Genomic DNA, 7,142 nt, shown 5'->3' on the forward strand with positions numbered 1-7,142 from the left:
TTTTAGCAGACTAACGGTATTAAGCTAGTTCTTATTAGTTTTGGTGTGAAGAGACCACGCTGGCTAGGAAAATAACAGATTTTAAAAAATAAATTAACAGCATGGCAACAAAAACCATTCAGTGATCTGTAAATCTGATCACCTTACATCGTCATGCATCTGTTGCATCTGTTCACAAGCAGTTGGTTTCCTGATCAGCATGTTTACAAATGGTAAGAATCTATCTATTGATTTCAGGAAGAGTTGGATTAGACCTGGATGAGAGGAACTGAGGATTTTCTGGAAAGGAAGCTAACAGGCTGAGGGAAGCAGTGGTGGACTGGCATTTTGAGTAGTCCTTGTGGAATAATGTATATGTAACTCATTAATGGGGTTATGTTAGTGCAGTACTGGTGTTGTTAATGTGGGGTAGGGCAGTAGGATTAGGTGAATTAGAGATTCTGACCAGTCAATTTTATAACTTTTTCCTCTGGGGAACTGGTGTTTACCATCATCTGCCACATGGTAAGATGTGAAATTCCTTTTGATAGAGCAGAATAGCTCTATGACATCCAGAGATCTACACCTTTCTTGAGATAGCTGTTCAGATAATGCTGGTCATCACTGTGCTTGCGTGTTCTCTCTCTCCACTTTATGTAATCTTTAAATATATTTATTGAAGCAAAAACTTTCCCAATTCTCTTCAGTTCACTACAGTTTTTCAATTTAGGTGTATTCTTTCTTTTATGCTCCTGACAGTATTTTGTATATTTCAAAAAGGCTTCCATCTCCTAGGATCTCTTTTTTGAAGCATAACAAGCTGCTCTCTCCTTTGGAGAGTGAAATAAATTTTTAGATTCTGTAATGTTCACATTGCCCTTTTAGCATCTTCACTTTCATAATATTCTTCTTATACTAAAGGGACGAGGACCATGGCTGCATTCCAAATGTGGCTTCAAGTCCCTAATGTAGTATTATGATGATTTATTCCAAGTACTACTTTTGTTTACTGTATCTATCCTAGAATCTCTTGCCTTATTAATTTAAATACTGTTAATCCTTGTGCAGATGGTTATAAAGTTCTCTCCAGTACCAAGACTGAATTCAACTCCTGTTAAATGTTTTGTGGCATATGGCTATTGAGAGAGCACTACCTTTTATTATTATTTTTTTGTAATCTCATAACCTTATCTTTCTTTACAATGAATTGCAGATGCCAGTGAAGCCACTAACAGTATCAGCTTGTGTCTATTTGTCATTCAGAATTTTATTGCCATTCTGTTTTTGTCTTTACTGGCTCTATACTCTGGTTTTGTTTCATCAGCAATTTTCTTCACCTTCATACATATTTCATGTCTTAGGTCAGTGATATATAAAACGAACAAAAATGGTCCTAATACTGATTCTTGTGGCATTCTACTAATCCTTCTGTCCCAAACTGCTCTGTCTCATAAACAGCTTCTGTCTGTGACATTTAAGCCAGTTCCCTATCCACATATGTGGCTCACCCCAATACCATACTTAATGACTTTGGACCAAATGCTCTTTTCAGTTGTGTGGTGCAGAGGGAAATAAAAGACTGAAAGAAGGGCAGAAAGGGAATGCAGGAGGAAGGAGAGACTTAGTGACCTTTCTAAAATCCATGCAACCTAAATTCCTTCTGCAGTCTCTCCTCAATTAAAATTTAGTTTTTCAGGTGGTCTTCAACTTCTCTTTTGCTGCTTGAAGGTAAGCAGTTTGGCTAAGGCCAAAATTCAGCTTAAATACCATTTTGATTTCATGATTTTGGTGTTACTATTTCACTTGTACGTTTTAATACACCATAAAAGCATCCAAATTACCAATAGTTAGTAAGACAAAGAAATGTCAAGTCTGTGGAGCTTTAGTTGAAAAGGGGGACAAGGTAGAGTAAAAATGTTTCTCTTGTTACAACCAGCTTTAAGGTGAATGGGCAACCTGAGACCTGCGTCAAAGAGAAGATGATGGCTCTCTATGACAGCTATGAACATATTAGGTGGCATACTGCCTAGGAATACAGCATATCTTCCTGCTGTGTTACTTCCTAAACAAGCATAGTGAATGACTAAGACCAGGAGGAAGTCCCAGCTGATGGGAATTGCGCTCAGGGTTTGCAGAGATTCTTGCCCTTTGTGCTCCCTGGTTCACTGCAAAGCTTCTGAACAAATAATTTGTTTTTACAAATTTATAACCTATCCTATCTCATGTAAATTGCATTTTGTCTTTTGTTGACATTTAAGTTCCATTTTCTTTTTATTGCATATAATATTCTAGTCTGTAGTTGAGTTCTAACAAAGATTAGAAAAGGTTACTGAGTAGGCTTAAGTGTCCAGAAAGAGGAAATCCCCAGTTCCTTAGCTTGTCATCAGTTTTTCTGGAGCTGTCATTCTGCACTTTGAGAATAAAAGAAAAATCTCTCTCATGTTGAAATCAGAACATCGAATGCATTGTACCTTCAGAAACCACCTTCAAATTGTATTGAGGGGAATAATGGTGTCACCTCAAGTTGCTTAACATTTTGAAAGACAAAACCCTTCTGGATTGCATAGCACAGTTTAGTACTAGGAGAGAGGCAATACTGTTTTCCTTCCTAATTTTCTTGTAGCTATACCAAAATGTCCTCCTTTTCTCTCTCTTCCCCATATTTAAATTAAAGGCCCCTGGGAAAGCTAGCCTCAGAAATGTCTTTGCCTACACTTCCTTCTTTATTTCTAAGACTATTAAATGAAATGGAACATTTATCTGGGATTAAAAGTCCCATCTGTAGTTGGATGAAAATTTCTCAAAGTAACAGTTGATAAAGCTTCACCCTTTCTTTTGGAGATTTCTATCATCACCAATTTTAATTTTAGTGCTTGCTTTTTTTTTTCTCAGTCTTCAAACTCTGGAGCAACTCAACCACTCTTGTCGTAGAGAAGATAACATTTTACCTACTGAAAGAATCTTAGTCCAATTCAGGTTTTACTGCCAATGAAAGATACTCAATATGCTTATTGTCTTACAGTGATCATCTTGAATTATGCAGATTTAAATGAGAGATTCATGATATGATCTCATCAAACTAATTAGAATGGTTTTGATGTTGTAGCATATTAGTTTTGCCTTGTGTGATTGCCTTTCTAGATAGCCATGAAAAAAATCCAAGCTTTTAAGAAAATGAGTCTTATGATATGCGTAGGTATTTTTGGTGCAGATATAACTTCGGGTTTCAGCATGGGCTGAAGCCCATCAACTTTTCCAGGACTTTCTGTGCACTTGGGTTAGCTGGTGCTAGTTGAAATATGTTGCTGTAGTCTTGCATGCATGTGCAGGGTGCTGCCATCAACTCAACTAATTTCAGGGTTGCCTTGATAACAGGTAACACTGAAGTAAGGCTGCGCACTTCTGGGAAAAGCTTGCTGGCAGCTTGCTGACCTTGGCTCTCTCAATATGCTGAGCCTGAAGCTAGATGCTGTCAGGACGGAGTATGGCATCAAAAGGGGCTCTCAGAGGTGTTGAGCTCTGCATACTCTAAGTATCAAGTGTCCAGCTCAAGAGAGTTGTAAGGGTACAAAATTCTCACGGTAATTTTTCCTTCACTGAGAGCCGTGTTGCTGGTGTAGAGGCTGTGCTGACTTAGAGCTTCACTGTTTTCATTTTTCAGAGCTCCAGTAGACTTCAGTTCTCTGATTATGAGACAATTCAAATTGTTAGACAATTAAAGGTAGGTCTTTCTTGACCAACCTGATCTCCTTCTGTGATTGAGTGATCAGCCTCGTGGATGAGGGAAAGGCTGTTGATGTAGTCTACCTAGACTTCAGCAAAGCCTCTGACACTGTCTCCCCCATTTTATTCTCCTAGAGAAGCTAGCAGCCCATGGCTTGCACAGATACACTATTTGTTATGTAAAGAACTGGCTGCATGTGCAGATCCAGAGAGTGATGGTGAATGGATTTAAAGCCAGCTGGCAACTTGTCATGAGCCTTATTTTCCAGGGGTTGGTGTTGGGGCCTGTCCTGTTCAATATTTTTGCTGATAACCTGGATGATGGGATTGAGTGCACCCTCAGTAAGTTTGCAGATGACAGCAAGTTAGGAAAAAATGACGATCTGCCTGGGATTAGGAAGGCCCTACAGAGGGATCTGGACAAGCTGGATAGCTGGACTGAGGCCAGTGGGATGAAGTGCTCACTTTGGCAGTGCATATACAAAAATTGGAACAATAGAGAGAAGATTAGCATGGCCCCTGCACAAGAAAGGCATGCAAATTTGTGAAGCATTCCATGTTTTTTGAGGACTTTTTTCACCCAGAGGGTGGTGAGGCATTGGAACAGGTTGCCCAAGGAGGCTGTGGATGTCCCATCTCTGGAGGCATTCAAGGCCAGGCTGGATGTGGCTCTGGGCAGCCTGGTCTGATGGTTGGCAACCCTGTACATAGCAGGGGGGTTGAAACTAGATGATCATTGTGGTCCTTTTCAACCCAGGCCATTCTATGATTCTTGTTATGATTCTCTTCAACAGGGAAAGACTGAAGCTTAACACATGAACTGAAAAGGTATTACTTGTGGGAATAATCAACTTCTTAATATACAATTATATGAATCATTTTTCTGAGTAATAAACTCCCATGAGAAGGTAGTTGTGATTAAATATCACGCATATGTGGTTGCTATTCTTCAACTCTTTTCCAAACAAAGAACCAAATTAAATGTACAGTACATGTACAGTACTGGTAATTGAGAAAACAGAGTTTAAAGTCATGAGTTTATCAACTCGTAAAAATAACCCATTTGCTTTCCACCAAATATTCCCTGAGGGGAATTAATAGCCACCTTTCAAGAAAGTGGTTGCAAATATGTGAGCTGTGCTTGAGAAGTTATTATTTCAGTTTTCTGTGGTGGTAGTTTAACTGTAAATCAGTGTGCAAAAGTGCATGCAGGCAACAGACAACATGGCTTATTTTGTTGTATGTGGGAAAGATATTGACTCTGTATTCTACGGCTTGAATATATCCATCTTTCTATATGTATCACATAAAAATTACAACTAAAATTGTTGGAAGTTTTTGAATATGAAATATAGACAAGGAATGTTTTCTTGTCTTTTCACCAATTTTTTGTGAGGTAGAAGTGTTCTGTCGATCAGTTTATTATGATGAGGTTTTGCTGCAATTGCAAGTGAAATCTCTTGGTATTGCAAAAATGTGATTTATATATGACAGTGGAGTGTGTGAGCTGTAGGTCAAACAGTAAATATTCTTCTGCATTTAGGATAGTTCTGTGTCTAAGGTGTTATCTGTTTGTCTGCTTTCCCCTGTGGTCCCCATAGCTATGTTTTCTGATAATTGGGTTTAATTTCTGATGTTGTAGATTTTTCAGGATGATCTTAGCTAAAATCTTGCTGCGTTGGTTTCCAGTTTTTACAAATTAGTTATTTCCATATGCTAGAGAGGAGCATGAAGTTTGTATTTCTTGTTGTTGGAGAAGGTAGGTGAAATAAATGACAGAGGGAATGCCAACGTTACCGAGAGCACGCTTAGAGAAGACTAAAAGAGTGGAAAGCAGTGACAGCAGTTGATACTCTCATTTAAATTTAATTTTTATAACAAAAGTAGAAGTTAAAAAGAAACTAGAATGCAGAAATAAACATAATTTCCCTGTTAGTTGGTGCTTCTATGAATGCTTATGGAATTTGAATTCTCCTGCTACTGCTGAGAAGTTCTTAATAAGAATCTACAAATAAGGAGAGCTTTATAAATGTAGGGTTACTGTTTTAAGTTTCAGTAGTGCTTTTGTACTCAAACCTGTAGGGCTGTTGCCTATGGTTTACCCCACGAAAGCATGCACTAAAGCACTGTATTTTGGTATAGAGTCATTTCTTTCATCCAAAGCAAACCAAAGAAGGAATCACTTTGCAGCACAAACTGCTCAACAAACTTGTTCACTGTAGTAGCAAGCATTTTAAAGATTTTAGAAGTGAAGAAGAAAACACGGCAGATAGTCATAAGCTTAAGAGTAGGGTGTTATGCAATGTTTTTAGAGTGCATTAAGCACATTTGAGTATTTTGGCAGAAACAATCATAATGGGAAAGGAAGCCTCAAGCAAGATGCTTAAGTACCGTTAGAAGGCTAAGTTTGTGTAGTTGTGATTCTTACTGTTGTGTTGTTCTTTCACTCAAGATCCACAGTGACTACTTTTCTATTTATCGCATACAAGGTAAAAAATTTTATGCTTTATTATAGTGTGGAGAGGTATATTTTTGAGAATTCAGAAGAAATAATCAGATGTAACAATTCTTTATCTTTATCTGTTGATTTCATAGAATCTTCATTGCCAATAAACATTGAACACTAAGAATTGAACATGAGCTCCAACACCTACAGATGTTTGTAGGGACTGCATACAGACTGAACTTAGTTCTTGACAGTCTCTAATGGAATAGCCATGAACTTTTCTGATCAAGGACTTAAATTTTAATTTGCAAAAGCATAATATGACTATATATCTGAGACTATGTAAAATTGATGCTAGCTTTTTGTATGAAATTTTATTAATCTTCTGTTTCTCAGAACAAAACAGGAATGAGAATCAAAAGCCACTTCATGTACTTATTTATATCCTCCTATCATTTTTTTTTCAGTGTCATAGGAGGAGCAGGTGCTAGTATAAAAAGTCTTTAAAGACTTTTTCCTTCTCACTGTAAATGATAAATACTGTCTGTCATGTACCCAGAAATTAAGAAAGCAAATGACCTGCGAGGTGTTTCTAACAGGAGATTTTATTACCTTGACATAGTGCCAGTGTGCCCTTACCTGCTGTAAAATAAAAGATAGGGCAAGCATTTGAATACATCCCAGGCCAGGTATAAATGCAGCTGTAAAGTTCAGATTTGCATATTTTTTTTTTACATGTGTTTGCGAGATAGATGATCAGCAGGGACAGAGTGGAAGTCAGAAATGTCAGAAGCTTTTCTCTGTCATTTTATACTTGTCACCATGATTGTCACCAAGAAATCAGTGCTGGGAAACAGGCTGTAGTTTTGGTTGCTCAAGTAAAAAGGGAGGGAAAAGGTGCAAAAGTGAAGTGAGCTATTTGTTTAGGAGGCAAGTAGAAGTAGACAGGCACAGCAGAGCCAGTGAGGGATGCCAGGTAAACAGGTTTGGCAAG

At 37.9% G+C, this 7,142-nt stretch overlaps 1 non-coding gene across 1 annotated transcript; it reads left to right on the plus strand.

Moving 5' to 3' along the window:
* The first annotated feature begins 4,163 nt into the window (after positions 1–4,163).
* Positions 4,164–4,266, plus strand: LOC116217146. The gene has a single exon (XR_004161235.1). It is a non-coding gene; the product is annotated as a U6 spliceosomal RNA (small nuclear RNA).
* Positions 4,267–7,142: the final 2,876 nt, after the last annotated feature.

The sequence above is a fragment of the Meleagris gallopavo genome, chromosome 13, assembly GCF_000146605.3.
Source record: "Meleagris gallopavo isolate NT-WF06-2002-E0010 breed Aviagen turkey brand Nicholas breeding stock chromosome 13, Turkey_5.1, whole genome shotgun sequence".
NCBI classification, from domain to species: domain Eukaryota; kingdom Metazoa; phylum Chordata; class Aves; order Galliformes; family Phasianidae; genus Meleagris; species Meleagris gallopavo.